The sequence below is a fragment of the Orcinus orca genome, chromosome 10 (assembly GCF_937001465.1).
Source record: "Orcinus orca chromosome 10, mOrcOrc1.1, whole genome shotgun sequence".
In the NCBI taxonomy this organism is placed as follows: domain Eukaryota; kingdom Metazoa; phylum Chordata; class Mammalia; order Artiodactyla; family Delphinidae; genus Orcinus; species Orcinus orca.
The window spans coordinates 83,127,445-83,144,208 of NC_064568.1; the positions used below are offsets into that span (position 1 = coordinate 83,127,445).

At 46.0% G+C, this 16,764-nt stretch overlaps 1 long non-coding RNA gene across 2 annotated transcripts in view; it reads left to right on the forward strand.

Annotated features, from left to right (window-relative positions):
• LOC117198892 (uncharacterized) overlaps positions 1-16,764 on the forward strand; it is a 93,750-nt gene that overhangs the window by 21,888 nt on the left and 55,098 nt on the right. For both annotated transcript variants that reach the window (XR_007479598.1, XR_007479597.1), the window contains exon 4: positions 121-164. This is a non-coding gene — a long non-coding RNA (uncharacterized LOC117198892). The remainder of the gene's footprint in view (positions 1-120; positions 165-16,764) is intronic.

A 16,764-nucleotide genomic window follows, 5' to 3' on the forward strand; every position in this document is an offset into this window, starting at 1 on the left:
TAGGTCCTGCTGAGGGGGAGAATCCAGGCAAGAGGGACAGACAGGAGGTGGGAGAAGAGATTAACAGTGGTCCTTAAGAGGTCTCCTTCTGCGTCCTTAACAATTCATTTCTTCCGTCAGGGTTTTGCACTCCGGGGAGAACCAGAATACCGGTTTCCTAGTTGGTGAGTGCCCCCCCCCCCGCAAGTTGTACCAAAGCATAGGAAGTACCCAAGGCCAAAAGGCACCCTCAGTTTTCCAGAACAATCCCAATTCAAACATATTCTGACCTGTCACCTCTGAAGTACAAATATCATTGTCAGACAATGTACTCCAATTCTTGATTTGGAAAATATGCTTCCCAAAGCCAAAGGGGACTGATTAGGCTTGGAGAAAGTAGGGCCAGGAGGGAGCAGTAACGAGGCCTCACATGAGAGGAAGCAAAGTACCAAAAGATGGCGCTAATAGACCCCCGGGGGTCTGTTGGGATGATAATGTGAGATGGCATACAGGCCCCATTGATGGAAACAACCATCCAAACCCCACTAACATGATCTCCATCTGTGGCTTTCTCATGTGTCACTTGGGTCCCTGAGTTCCATGTCCCAATTCATTCCACAGTTATGAAGGGTTTGTGCAGGGCAGGGTTCTGACAGTAAGAGCTATGAAGGATACATACAGGAACACAACCCACTCTGGGCATTTACAGTCTAGAGGGGGAGCAAGGCATGTATATGTATATGTGTGTATAAATATGTATGTATATATGTATATGTATAAATACACATGTGTATGTGTATATGTGTTTGTATATGTATATAATCAGAGAAGACAGCCTTACCCATACTATAGTCAGAGCTGGAAGAAGCTGTGGGAACCCAGAGGAGGGGCAGGCCAGGTCCTCCTGAGTGGGGGCGAGGCAAGATCAAGGACAGCATCATGGAAGAGTTGGAGCTGGAACTGGGTTTTAAGTCAGACAAAGATTTGCAGAAAGGAAGCAAGGCCATTCCTGGCTAATAGCAGGGAGCCGTAAACATGGTTATGTGAAAACGCAGCTGTGGCTGGAAAACAGAGCCTGTATGTGTTAACCCCAGAGAGGCAGAGTGAGGTGGGGTAATCTCATTAGTAGTTTCATTTATTCTGAAGGTGAGGAGGAAGGGCCTTGGGCCTTTGAGCTGGGAAACGCATGATTAGATGGGTGTTATTTTAAAAGTGGTTTCTGGCAGCAGCACGTTGGATACACAGTGCAGAGCAATGGCTGAGGAGGGAGGAGTTCATTCCCCCTTTATCTCGTCCACATCCGCCCGGGGTTTTCCCCCCCGCCCCCGCCCTCCAACCAGCAAAGCCGTGATGAAATGGTGAGATCCTACAGAAAAGCACATGCTCGGTTCTCTCCCGGTGTTTTCACCTATCATTTGGTTGTTTCCTTGGGGCCTCTGAGGTGGATGGGGCAGGGCTCTTCTTAAAAAGGGAATCAGGGGCTTCCCTGGTGGCGCAGTGGTTGAGAGTCCGCCTGCCGATGCAGGGGACACGGGTTCGTGCCCCGGTCCGGGAAGATCCCATATGCCGCAGAGCGGCTGGGCCCGTGAGCCATGGCCGCTGAGCCTGCGCGTCCGGAGCCTGTGCTCCGCAACGGGAGAGGCCACAACAGTGAGAGGCCCGCGTACCGCAAAAAAAAAAAAAAAAAAAAGGGAATCAGGCCCGGAGAGGTTGTAACTTGCCTTAGATTTGTGGCAAGTTATTGCTTTCCACCCAGGACTTCTATCCGCCTCTCTCTTCCGAAAGGGGGCGGGGGCTAGGAGGGAGATCCAGAACGGCTTCCTGAGTGGCTAGACTAGGCAAAGGCCTGAGCCTCTTGAGTCCTGCCCCCTTGGAAACCGCGCCTTTCTTCAGTCTTTTGTAGGCCCCACGGTCCCTGTAATGAACAGAAAGACCACTGGGGGGCGCTCGCTGCACAGGTGACCAACACTACGATAATTACTGGAGAAAGTGAAAACCTGGAGGGAAGGAGCTTCAAGCCTGGACGTGGAACCGGGGCGGGCAGAGCTCTGGAGAGGCAGCCAGGGAGGGAGAAAAGAGAAAGGCTGAGCGGAAGCTTAGGGTAGCTGCGGGGCTCATTAGTGTGAAATACGCTGACAGTCACATAACAGAAATACTGTTATTTATGGACAGAATCTTAGACTCTTCACTTTCTCTTTTCTATCATTCTTTGCCAAAGCCTGTGGCATTCTCAGCAACCTTTGGCCTCTTCCTGATAAAGGCTGCTGATTACTGAGGCTTGCTAGGTGCCAGGCTCTGCCCTCAGCACTTGCCCAAGTCATCGCATTTGGCCCTCACTGCAGCTCTGGCAGCAGTATTTTGAGATACTTCCACTTTTACAGGGGCAGAAACTGAGGGTCAGAGAAATCAAGTAACTTGCCCACAGACACATACACAGCAATTGGCAGATCTGGAGTTCAAACACAAGTCCTTCTGACTCCAAAGTCAAAGCTGGACTGGAGTGTCTGAGCTATCGTTATTTGTCCAACTCTAGGGATCTGTCATAAATCCTCACCCCTTCCTTTAAAGTCCTTGAAGATCTTGGGACATTGTCCTTAACTCCTCTAACTTCCTTCATCTCCCAAGAATAGTAGTGGTCCAAATTATTCTTGTTTGTACACAATGTACAGAGATTGAACGATGGCTAACAGTTCGCCCAAGGTCACACCAGAAGTCAAGGTCAGTGCTAGGATAGTGTTTCTCAAACTGAGGTTCCATGAATGCTCTGTGAAAGTTATTAAATTCCATGTTTTTGTTTCATTGGTAATTTTTTGGAAAGTATTTTAAGCATGTTCTGGATCCTGTGTAACTGATCTAGGGACCTGCATGTGAGTGCCTGCATTTGTGTTGTGTGCTTACCTACTTGTGGTCAAGTTAGCACTTCTTTAATTGTCTGGCTTACGTTCGTACCAAGTGAAGTCCAGGGGACACGTACTGACAAAGATTTCTTGATTATTTGAACAGACACAAGTAGGGGGAGAACTGAATCATGCTGGGCACACAGTGGAATATTGTGTCAACTTCAAAAGAGCCAGTTAGGTATTATGTGTTCACGTTGCCAGCACCAACTTCATTTCAGAAAAAACGACACTATTCATCACATCAAATTACTTTTAGTTTAAATTGTCTTTCCACTTTTCTTTGTACTTATTGCAACTTTGTTTTGGGTTTATGACTGCTTAAGTACTGAAGCACGAAGAGTTCATAGTTAGCTGTGTTTGCACACATTTGTTATAAAAATAATTTAGGTCAAGTCCATGAGAATTGTATGTCTTCCAAAAGGGTCCATACGTTACTCAAGTTCTAGCCCTCAGTGCAGGGCTAAACTCGACCTGGGCCTTCAGGAGTCTCCAAAGGAAACCTGTAGTGTTGGAATCTCTGTTAAAGTCCAAATCCCCACCCTCCCCCAAAGATCCAGCGCAAGGAAGTTAGAGCTGGGGACCTCGGGGCTGCTGAGACTGAGGGAGGGAAGGAGGGGTCACAAAGCGAAGCGGTCATAGGGCAGCACCTGGGGAAAACTCCAAGAAGAATTTACATGACAGAACCAAAAAACTGAGGTGAGAGTGTGTAGAATGTGAAGGTGTGAGAGAGACCGCCGCAGGATTTAAGTAGAAGGAAAGGTGAATTATAAAAGATGATGTTGGGCAGGTTTATCAGTGAGAATGCTTGTGGCTGCAAGTACCAGAAAAGGCTTAAACAAACAAATGAAAAAAAAAAACAGAAGGAAAAAAAAAAGTTCTGGGTGAAGAAGTTTCCTGGGAAAGAAAGGTTCTTGGTTAATTTGGTGGCTTTATGATGTCATCAGGGACCAGCTTCTTTCCAACTTTCTGCTCTCCCATCCTCAGTGTGTCAGGACTCAGTCTCATAGACTTTGGTTGGCTGCCTCAGCTGCAGACACCACATCCCACATCCTCCACAGCAATGTACAGAGGTAGAAAGCTTTTCCCAGAAGTACCCCCGCCGACTCCCCACTAACACCCCCCCCATGTCTCACTGGGCCCAGAGCCCCACTCCTAAATCCATCATGGGAAAAGGAATGGAAATGGTGTGGCTGATTTAAAGCAATCATAGTAATATATCTCTTTCGGCCGTGAAGGGACCGTCTTCTCTGAATATATGGGAGGGCAGCACTGAAACAATAAATAAATAAAATTTGAAAAGCTTTGCCAGCAAGGAAGTAGGGATGGCCGTTTTGTGATGCCAAAAGTGTCCTCTACAAAATGCTTTCATGAGATTGGACAGGCTTTCTTGAAGGGACTTGCCTGCCATGCCGAGGGGTTTGGGTCTTATCCAGTAGGTTCTGGAAAGTGTTTTTAAAAATTGAGTCTGGGCATGATTAGATTTGCATAATGCTATAAAGAATTATATGAAGGCAAAGTGGAATTAGAGGCAGAGGTCCCAGTAATAAGGCTATTTTTTATGTGCTTCTAATTCTAAATCATATACATACTAGGAAACCAGAACTGGTAGATGGCTGGTTAACTTATCATGCCCGCTGAATCACAGGGGCAGCGAAGACCGCCCTCTTGGAGATCTTCCACCGTGAACTTCACAGCTCTTCAGCCATGGGTGGAGCTAAGCTGAGTACAAACAGCAGACTCTTAATGCCTGCCTAGGACCCAGAACCACCCTGTGTGTGTGTGTGGGGGGGGTGATCAGAGGTCGGGGTGGGAGGGGGCTGATAATGTTTTAATCAAAGGAGGCTCACACAAGTGCTAGATTCTGCCACTGTGCTCCTGAAACAGACCACTGTGTCCCATTTAGGGTGTCAAAAGTGATATTTTCGATAATTTTAAGCATCATGCTGTAAACTATACTCCCATCTATGACACATCCATGGGTGTGGGACATCTCATGTGTCTCTCACCTAGACTCCAGGGAACCCACTGGCAAGGGCTTCATAATGACCTGCCCCCTGACCCGAGGGCAATAGTGATACAGACAACATGGCCCATGTCATCCTCTGCACTGCCTGAGTCCTTCCATTCATGAAATAAATAGTCTGCCACCACCACACAATCACGTGACCGTCAGCTGAGGCTTGAAGTTCACATCATGTCTCTGGAAAATAGCCTTCAAACTTTGCCTGTCCACTTGCCACTGCCCACAACCAGGGGCCAAATGCAGTGTATTAGTCACCTTCTGGAGGCTTTCCTCCAGCCTCAGCAGGGCTCCCACCTGGAGTGAGGCTTGTGCTTCATGAAAACCCTGGTCTGAGGAGTAGGGGTTGGAGGTGGGAGGTGGAGGAAGAAACTTTTCTGCAGAGATCTATCCTCCCCATCATGGAATCAGCCATTTAATTTATTGAACTGACGTCATAACATGAGTTCCAAAACATTCTACATACAAACAGAGTGAAATTTTTCAAACTGTGAAAGAATCTCTCACTTGATAAAAGAATCACATGAGGGACTTCCCTGGTGGTGCAGTGGTTAAGAACACGGGTTCGAGCCCTGGTCCAGGAAGATCCCACGTGCCACGGAGCAACTAAGCCCGTGCGCCACAACTACTGAGCCTGGGCTCTAGAGCCCATGAGCCACAACTACTGAAGCCCATGTGCCTAGAGGCCATCCTCCGCAACAAAGAGAAGCCACCACAATGAGGACCCCACGCACTGCAACGAAGAGTAGCCCCCGCTCGCCGCAACTAGAGAAAGCCCGTGCACAGCAACGAAGACCCAACACAGCCAAAGATAAATTAATTAATTAATTAATTTTAAAAAGAAAAGAGGGGGCTTCCCTGGTGGCACAGTGGTTAAGACTCCACACTCCCAATGCAGGGGGCCCGGGGTTCAGTCCCTGGTCCGGGAACTAGATTCCCACATGCATGCAGCAACTAAGAGTTCGCATGCCACAAATAAGGAGCTGGCGAGCTGCAACTAAGGCGCCTGCCTACCGCAAGTGAGGAGCCAGTGAGCCACAACTGAGGAGCCCACCTCCTGCAACTAAGACCCAGCGTAACCAAATGGATAAATAAATAAATAAATATTTTTTTAAAAATAGAGACTTGGGCTTCCCTGGTTGCACAGTGGTTAAGAATCCGCCTGCCAATGCAGGGGACATGGGTTCGAGCCCTGTTCCGGGAAGATCCCACATGCTGCAGAGCAACTGAGCACGTGTGCCGCAACTACTGAGGCTGAGCTCTAGAGCCTGCAAGCCACAACTACTGAGCCTGCGTGCCACAACTACTGAAGCCTGCACACCTAGAGCCCATGCTCCGCAATAAGAGAAGCCACCGCAGTGAGAAGCCCGCGCACCGCAACGAAGAATAGCCCCTACTCACCACAACTAGAGAAAGCCCATGCGTAGCAATGAAGACCCAACGCAGCCAAAAATAAATAAATTTTTAAAAAAGGATTTGAGGGCTTCCCTGGTGGTGCAGTGGTTGAGAGTCCGCCTGCCGATGCAGGGGACGCGGGTTCGTGCCCCGGTCCGGGAAGATCCCACATGCCGCAGAGCGGCTGGGCCCGTGAGCCATGGCCGCTGGGCCTGCGCGTCTGGAGCCTGTGCTCCGCAACGGGAGAGGCCACAACAGTGAGAGGCCCGCGTACCGCAAAAAAAAACAAAAAAAACAAAAAAAGGATTTGAACATTTCACTATACATAAATTATATCTCCATTTTAAAAAAGAAGAAAAAAAATAAAGACTTAACAGAGGCAGGGACTGAAAATTTCTGTCTTCCAAACAATGGAACAATTAGAAAGTAAGCAAATGAAAATGGAAATCTGAAATTCTAATAGTTTAAAATTAAAAAAAAAATTATGTACCTTGTTTTCCTGGACAGGAAGCTGAAATTCTGGGCTGGTATTCAACCCTGGATGACCTTCAAACCAAGCAGGAGCCTCAGCTGGGTGTGTCTGGGCTGCACAGCTGGAGGGCGGTGTGCAGTGAGGAAGGCCCAGGACAGGGTGAGAGGCAGGCAAGGGGCCGGGCCTTGCTGTTTGTTCACTGGGGTGTTCTTCACGAGATCCTTTCCTCACCTGGAGCAAGTGGGGCAAGGACACATCTCCTTTAGGTGCCATTTGGGAGTTGAGGAGACTTTTTACCTTCACAGAAAACCCTGAGGAAGGTTGGTTCTGAAGGTTTTCAAGGCCAAATATAAACAGCACCAAGTCTCTGGGTGTGCACTAGTTACCCCCTCCCAGGCACCTGCCGCCCAGGACTTGGGGCTATCTCCGTTCTAAGTGACAGATGATATTTTGATATGGTTTTCACATCATCAAGATACAGGCAAATCCCTTTCTCTCTTTTTTTTTTTAAAATCCCTTTCTCAATCTTAAAATTCCTAAGATGGACCTCCTGACCCTATTTAGTTCTGGAGTTTTCTTCCCTGCTTGTGTATAGAAAGCTCCCTGGGAGTAAGAATTGGAAGTGGGTTGTCTTTACCCACATCTAACATGTACTTACCTTTGCTCCAAACTCCTCGCTATTGAGCCATTGAATTTCTGAGTGGATGAAGAGATCGATGAGGAATTAGTGCTAATATTAACATTATTGGACTAAAATATGCATCCCATTCTGTGATGAGAATTGCTAAGTGTTCTGTGGGAGTCTGAGGCCAAGTAAAGTTGATCCCTGAGTATTAGGCTGTCCCTTTTGGTTGCATCTGGATGTGATTTGGCGCTTGTGGGGTATGGAGTCCAAGGTAAGGCGTGCCCAAGAGTCTGCTGTGGGTTTTTGAAGCTGAGGAGGTGGGAGGAGGAGACATGACAGCGGTTATGACAAGAAGGAACTGAGAAAAGTAAGAACATTCAGTTCTTGTTTTGTGCTTCTAACATTTTTGACCCTGGGGAATTTTAAAGGACTTTTTCTAATATTTATCTTAGATGGAGGAGTCATTCATTCAATAAATATCCCAGGTACTATGTAGGGGTTGGGAATAAATGGTAAATGAGACGAAGTTCCAGCCTTCAAGGAGCTTTCTAAGTTTGTTTTTTAGCCCCACAAGGGCAAGGTGGAAATCCCAAGAGAGGCACTTTGACTGAGGCCCCAGGGAACACCCAATGCCCAGATGTGTGGACAGAGACACAACTCCCAGCAAAAGCAGAATTCCTTTAGAACTCTGCTGATCGTGAGGAATAAGTCAAAATGGCAAACCTGCAGCATAACATCCTGGCTCATTTCCTTTTTTATTTTAGCCTCGCCACGCTGCTTGGGGATCTCAGTTCCCCGACCAGGGATTGAACCCGGGCCATAGCAGTGAAAGTACTGAATCCTAACCACTATACCACCAGAGAACTCCCATTGGCTCATTTCTTATACAAAGGAAAACACGGAGGGTTTGCTGAAGAAAGGAGGAGAAAGCAGCATAATGGGAACCATGTTGCAAAAATGTAAATTGCTCCCTGGCGATTGCTAAGATCTTGATGACCTGATAAAATGGTGTATAAGGCAGAGCAAACACACCCTTGTGATGAAGCCAGAAATTTCATCCACAGTGAAGGATGCTACCAGAGGCAGGGTCGGGGTGGGTTGGGGAGGATCAAGATTGGTGTCTGGAAAATTAGTTGGGAGGCTGTTGAAACTGTTTCAGTGAGCAGTGTTGAACGTTTGAAAGAAGACAGCCACCAAGGGGCAGGTAGGGACAGACGGGACACAGATTTCAAGGCAGGAAGGACTGATGTAAGGGGAGAGTGAGGAAGATGACTGTGTTCTTTCCTCACATACCGTGTTGCCTTGCCATGGAATGAAGACCCCACTTCAGTCCAACTCTTTCACTTTATAGCAAAAGGAAGGCATTAAAACCCAGGAAATGGAAACCCTCATCTACGGCTGAGCTGAAAGTTGGGGGAGGAGCCCAAGTAGAAGCCAAGTCTCCCTTCCCTGGTCCCACTCCTTCCACAGGTGCACATTAGAGCCAGCCAGGCCCTTTCCACACATCTGTGCCTAGGCCACACCCCCTCCAGTGAATCAGAATCCCAGGGCTGGGACCATGAGCTATTCCAGGGCAGTGCACAAGTTTCTCTTCCTGCCGTGACGATGATAGCACATCCTGTCTAGACCACACTTTTTCTCTGTTTCATAACTGCATTACATAATTGCAGTACATTACATATTCCTACTGATAATTGGAAAGACGCTGAGTGTTGGATGGAGAACTATGTGCAATGAAGAAGAAATCCTTCTTCATAGGCCTTTTAGCGGTAATAATCTAGAACTGATTTGCAAACATTTCATTGAAACTGCAGGAGAGAGATGCCTTTGGAGGCTGCTCTCCAGTAAAGAAGGGTTAATCATCGTTCAGTCAGCAGTTACCAATCTAAGTTTTGTAAAATTGATCATCTCTTTATAAGTTTATTTTAGTAAAAATAAAGAATATATTTTTTAAAGATATATATAGATTTTTTTTTTTAATGAATTTATTTATTTATTTTTGGCTGTGTTGGGTCTTCGTTTCTGTGCGAGGGCTTTCTCTAGTTGCGGTGAGCAGGGTCCACTCTTCATCGCGGTACGCGGGCCTCTCGCTGTCGCGGCCTTCTCTTGTTGCGGAGCACAGGCTCCAGACGCGCAGGCTCAGTAGCTGTGGTGCGCGGGCTTAGTTGCTCTGCGGCATGTGGGATTTTCCCAGACCAGGGCTCGAACCCATGTCCCCTGCATTGGCAGGCAGATTCTCAACCACTGCACCACCAGGGAAGCCCAAGAATATTTTTTAACATAAAACACAAATCTTAAAATTTAAAAAAAATTGTGGTAAAATGCACATAGTATGAAATTTACCATTTTTACCATTTTTAAGGGTCCAGTTCAGTAGTGTTAAGTACATTCACGTTGCTGTGCAGCCATCACCACCATCCATCTCCAGAACTCTTTTCATCTTGCATGACAAGCTCTGTACCCATGAAACAACAACTCCCCATTCCCACTTCCCCTAGCCCCTGGTAACCACCATCCTACTTTCTGTCTCTACAACTTTGACTATTTTCCTTTTCTAATTTTATTTTTTTTACTTTTATTTATTTTTTTGGCTGTGCCACGCAACGTGTAAGATCTTAGTTCCCTGACCAGGGATCAAACCCACGCCCCCTGCAGTGGAAGCACGGAGTCTTAACCACTGGACCGCCAGGGGAGTCCCTTGACTTTCTTTCTTCCTTTCTTTTTGGCTCTGTTGGGTCTTCGTTGCTGCGCGTGGGCTTTCTCTAGTTGTGGCGAGCAGGGGCTACTCTTCGTTGCAGTGCCACAGGTTTCTTGTTGCGGAGCTCGGGCTCTAGGCGCACGGGCTCAGTAGTTGTGGTTCGCGGGCTCTAGAGCACAGGCTCAGTAGTTGTGGTGCACGGGCCTAGCTGCTCTGCAGCATGTAGGATCTTCTCGGACCAAGGCTCGAACATGTGTCCCCTGCACTGGCAGGTGGATTCTTAACCACTGCACCACCTGGGAAGCCCTTGACTACTTCTTATAAGTGGAATCTTACGTTTTTGTGGCAGCTTATTTCACTGAACATAATATACTCAAGGTTCATCCATGCTGTAGCATGCATTAGAATTTCCTTTCCAGTTGAATAATATTTCATTTTATATATAGACCACGTTCTGATTATTCATTCATTCACTGATGGACTCTTGGGTTGCTTTCATCTTTTGGCTATTGTGAATAATGCTGCTATGAACATGGGTGTATAAATATCTCTCTGAGGCTCTGTTTTCAATTATTTTGGGTATATCCCCAAAAGTGGAATTGCTGGATCATATAGTAATTCTGTTTTTAATTTCTTAAGGAACCACTACACTGTTTCCCATAGCGGCTCCACTATTTTACATTCCCGCCAAAAGTGCCCAAGGGTTCTAATTGCTTCATATCTTCGCCAACACTTGTTATTTTCTGTTTTGATAGTAGCTATCCTAATGGTGAGGTGGCATAAAACCTTTTTAGGACATAGGTTTACTAAAGGTTTTGATCTCTCCTACCCCTAACTTTGCATAAAGTCCTAAATTCCTTAATCACAATGTTTTCATCCAAGGAGGTTTTTTGGAACATAACCCCCATGGTTAGAGAAGGAATATTCTATTGTCATCTTAAAGTCTTTACCAACTAGAAAGGTAAAATTTGAATTGTTTTAATTTTCATTCATTATTAGTGAAGTTGAACTTTTCACTAAATTGTTATTTATGGTTTCTCTGTTGTGAATTGTTTGTGTCTGAATTTCTTACATGGTACAAAATAAAATAGAAATAGCTATTGACTGCTTTCCATGTGTCAACTACTGTTCTAAGAGCTTTACATGTAGTAACTTAGTAACTCGCTTAATCCTGACCCACTGTGAGGCAGGTGCAATTATTATTTTATAGAAGAAACAGAAGCATGGAGAGGTCAATGAACTTGCCCAAGGTCCTACCTAAGGAGTCTGGATTCAGAGCCTGTGTCCTTACATACAGAATGGCCAATATTTTCTTAATTTATTTGTTTGCTTTTAATTTTTTTCCATTAACTATAAAAATGAAAACAAAATTGTGGTTAAATTTATCAGTCTACTCCTTTCTTTTATTGGACCATTTTATTCTTTTAGCCAGCTTAGAACATCCTCTTTTCAGATAATAGAAAATATTTGGATTTTTGTTACATTAGATGTTTTACATGTATGTATTTTCCCAAATAATCATTTCTCCCAAACTGTTTATTGAATTATATTATTCTTCAGTTGTTTAGCGATGGCACCTTTCTGCTAGTTTTTATTTCCTAATTGCTGTTTTCTTTTAATGAACATTATATGTTCAGTCATCTCTTGGAGGTTACTGAAGCGTCTTTCTTGTTGTTCTGTTCTTTTCACTTCATCCGGCATGAATCTGTCTCTGGAGTGTTGGTGTTGCTGGCTGCCTTCCTCAGTGTTACTTTTTGTGTATTTTGGAATTTTAGTTTCCAGGTTCATTTCCAGGTTTTCTCCCTCTCTTCTCTGGTTCCCTAGACCAGCAGAAGATGGGCTTCCAAGACTGCCCTCCATTCCTCCAATACCTCCTTCTTCAACCCAACCCCTCTCTCTCCACAAATAGCCCTTCCCTTTACCTTCTCTCAAAGTTTTTCACCTCCCCATGTCTGGTCTGCACTGGCCTGATCCCTCTTACCCCAGGATTAACAGATCCCTGGCCTCCTCTTATATTTTTGAAGTTATCACAGTGGCCTGTCCAGTCTCTTAACCAGTTTTGCTGCAGGGAATGGAAAGTTTGGAAACCATGGTGTGGGATGGGGGAGGTACCATAAGTGTTTTCCTTTGGTTGTCGCTGAGTGTAAAAAAAAAAAAAAAAAATCAGACACTTGCAGCACAGTAAGGGTTAACCTCCAGCCCTGGGCCCCAGTGGATCCCTGTAGCAGCATGGTGAGGAGGGGTGGTGCTGCCCTAGGTAAGGCCGGCTGTCCGGCTGTCAGCGTCTATTTGCCTGAAGGTTGACAGGTTTCATGCACAGAACTCACCCAGGCAGAAGCAGTAGCCAAGTACAATGAACTTGACCCAATAATAACAAAGTCTTGAACATTAAATTTTAAGTGCCTTTTGTGGCTCTGTGAGTATGTGTGTGTGTGTGTGTGTGTGTGTGTGTGTGTGTGTGTGTTTGGTTTGGTTTTTGGTCTTGCATCAGGCTGTAAACTCCTTGGTTGCAGAGACCACATTTATCTTGTTCACCGTGTGACTAGCATGGAAGAGGAATTCAGGAAATATCTGTTGACTAAAGGAGTAAGTGGATGTTGTTTGCCACCAACCCTAGTCCAGTCCTGCCTCCATCCCAGTCAGGAAGAAGGCTGAATGTCAATCCAGAAGCTGTGGTCCTACAAGCTCTGCAAGACCCTGGGGCCTACAGGCATAGCTTGGATGCCCCAGTAATGAAATGGATCACAAAAGAGAGGAAAGGCATCTGACCACTGGGCAGAGACACCCCCCACACCCTGCAGATTTGGTGTCTCGAGGGTTCCAGTTCAGTGCGTGTGATGCTCAGCAGGAGATGGAGACAGTTACAATATCCCTGGATGGCTAAATTTATGAGCACATGTGAGACTTCCCTCAGATCCCCAGAAATACTTCGGCAGAGAAGGAGGCTTTGCAGGGGTTGGGAAGAGACGCTAAAATTTGGGTTATTACCTTAAGATGACCCCATCTGCATGTCCTTGCAGGCTAGTGAGACCCAGGGAAACTCAGGTTACATTTTTGAACTAACCTTGAGATACTACTTGCACCACAGACTAATTACTACAGCTGGGGTGAGAGCCCCTTGTTCTGTTGGGGATAGTGGCAGTGACAGTGGCTCCGGTGGAGTCACTGCAGGTGGCCTTGGGTAAGGTAGACTGGAAATTCAAACAGAAGGAGAATAGAATGCAGTTTCACTAGAGCTTCTGGGCATGTTAATTCCTCTGTGATGCCCTGGAAGATATGAGGTAAGTGGGTGAGGTTGGTATTTGGAAAGCAAACAGACAAGACAAATGAGCTCTTATTCAAGAGAAATGACTTCTAAAGAGTTTGAATCTCTTTCTCAAGAGGAGAATCATGAGGGAAGGTGCCAGAGCACCTTTACAGTGCCAAGCCTGGGAATGTCCCCATAAAGGTGGGACCATAGATGGGAGTAGGAACAGGGTAGCTATTCAGCCTCTTGAGGAAATCTGAGGCAGGCATTTCTTTCCCTTCAAGCCCAGGGAAAGGGGCTTCATAGTATCCTTCAGAGAGTTTACTGTGTGTTCCCTGCAGTGTGGAGGACTGGGAGAGCTGGTGGCTGGCTCATTCTGAAAATCAAAAACCAAATTGGCTAGCTGCCCTGATGGTGGAACAAGAGAGGCTGCTGGGCTGAGAGGCTGCCAGCCTTCCCAGATACCAGCACTGGATTTATGATATTTCCTGTGGACCAGATGTGGGGCCTGACACAGGGTGATGTTAGATCCTGTCCAAAAGTGTCACCTGGAGGGATTGGTGAGCTTAATAGAGTCCTGCCGGACTTGTAGAGGCTAGAGAAAGAAATATAGTTGACTAGCCTAAGCAGGGCATTTGACCACATGGAACAATCAGGAAGTGAGAAATCTTAGCAAAGGGAAGGAGTTGTCTCCAAAAGTATCCATAAAAGTGCCTAATGAAAGGAAGGATCACCTATTCCTAACAACCCAGGGATGACTTATGCCATCTCACAGGAGTTCTAGCCAAATAAATCCTCCCCTGGCACCTTTCGGCCTCTCCCTCTCACCACTCCAACCCTGTTGGGGTCCAAGGTCCAAGCTGAGTTAGCAAGATGATGGAGGAAAGACAGAAGCACGCTTAAAAGATGACCTGTATAGTAAGTATACAGGAGCAGCTGCTGGGGGAAAAAACTCTATGTTAAAAAGAGACAAAAGTTAAAGTATTTCTCATGGAATAGTTCCAGCATAAGGACTCCTGGGCTGGATATGGTAATTCCACTATGTTGGGGACCCTGGGTCCTTCTGTCTTGCTGTTTTGCCCTTCCCTGGAATGCTGCTCTCACCTGAAATGTTGAAATGACCCATCACCACATCCGCTGGGTCCTTATTCCAGCCAGCAGGAAGAGGGAAACGGGAATTGGAGCACCATCCCGGCCATCCAGAGCATTATCAAAAAGTTCCTCACTCACTTCACTCAGACCCTTCTGCCAAAGTTAGTCACATGGTCACACATAGCTTCAAGGGATGCTGGGAAATGTAGTCTTTATTCAGGGTGGCTACAAGTCCACTAAAAATTTGGGAGTTTTATTAGTAAGGAAGAAGAGGTGAATGAATATTGGGAGACAACAGCAGTTTCTGCCACAAAGCAAGAAATGGGAAGTGAGAGATCACTGCACACTTCAATTCCCAGTGAAGGCAGCTGGTCTGTATATGGCACAAAGAAAGGGAAGAAGCCTTGTGTTTAAATAAAGTTTGAAGTTTTACCATTACATGAAACCAGACCATTTAATTACTAAACTTTTGGGGAAATTAGACCAGGTGAGCTTGGATTACATACAATGACCAGAAGGTCATGGAACCTGTTTTAAATGTCCATCAAGGAGCAGAAGGAGAATGGGTCCCACAAAATGGGCTTAAAGGGACAAAGAGAAATGAAAATAAAATTGCTTCCTGATCTCACCTTCTATTAGTTAGAGTAGGCTAGGCTGTGGTAATTAAAACACACACACACAAGTTTCAGGCCTTCACATAATACAAGTTTATTTCTTATATAACACTGCTGAGAAGGTTTGCATTCCAAGAGCAGCTCTCCTCCTCATGGTCTATCAGGAACTTGGATTGATAGTGGCTTTGCCAATTTCAATTTATGGCTTCCAAGGTCACCTTTGGTGTCAAGCTGCCAATCAGCCAGAAGAAGGGGGAAGAGAAAGGAGGAGGAACATGGGAGCTTTTTAATAGACCAGGCCTGGAGTTTGGTATGTACACTTCTGCTCACATTCCACTGGAGGTAACTTGGTCTCCGTTGGAGATACCTTGGTCATGTGACCAAACCTGTTTGGAAGGGTGTCTGGGAAATGTAGTGTGTGTATCCCAAGAAGAGAGGAGTTTGGTGTGTAGCTGGTGGTCTCCACCATTATGCCCCATGATTTTTCTTACTCAGTTTATAGTTGTACCAATGCAATGGTTATAATGAGTCACCAAAAATCCAAAGCCTTTGGACCAAAGATGATTTCTCGTAGTCTTGTGCCAGGTCTAGAGAATTAGCCATTTAATATGCTGGCTGGAACTTTCCTCTGATACACTGGAGGAATAACAGAGTCATGAAAGGAGAAAGAGAAGGAGGCTGATACAAAGCTTATAGGTCCTGCACCAGCAATATCCCTGGCATCCACGCAGACTGGGCTCTGGGGCAGGATGCTTGGGGTGGCACCTACACAGGGTTTAGAATTGTGGAGAGCTCCAGAACCATGCCAGTAAGTTTCATAGCAAATGTTAGAATGCAAAGGAGAATATCCATGTGTAAGTGTTAGAGATCTCCCTCAGGGGGTCACATGAAGAGACGGCAGTTCCGGCTCACCCCCTCAAGTCAGGAGCAGTGGACTGGAGCAGTCCACCCATCTCCCATGATTAGTGACACCAAGGAAGAGAGAACAAAAAGAGGAAGCCTAGAACATTTGCAAGAATGATCAGGAACTTGGGCCAGGGGTGTAGTGCTCAGTAAGGCTGAGGACCCTCAGAGCAGCATCCAGGCAGCGGCTTTAAAGTCTGCCACTACTGTATAGCACAGGGAACTCTATTCAGTGCTCTGTGGTGACCTAAATGAGAAGGAAATCCAAAAAGAGGGGATATATGTATATGTATAGCTGATTCACTTTGCTGTACGTATAAACTAACACAATATTGTAAAGCAACTATACCCCAATAAAAAGAAAAATAAGTAAAAATCTATGTCAAGGAAGAAAAAAAGTCTGCCATGACTAATGGGGCATCAGCCCCACTAGGGGAGCACTGGACCCACTGTCTAATTACCGTTGTGGTCAGGCTTTTCCTGGCAAAGTGAAACAATGCCATGAACAACTCCCAGTGACAGAGAAAATAATGATCTGCTGAGAGATACGGAAATACCAGACGACCATTAGTAGGAGCCACCAGGATCTTTTTAGGATCAAGCATCATGGCCATCACCAAATACTAGGGGCATGGGAAATTGTGACCCAATGATACGGGTTTTATGAAACAGCCCCCCACCCCAAGTGCCCAGAACTCTTCAGAGTCTTCCCCTGGTGACTCTAAGGGAGCCACAGCCCAGCAGCAGGAGTGTGAGTGGGGCTCACCCTGCCTCTGTAGCTCCAAACCAGCTTTCCCCCCTCATGAATGATGCTCCGAT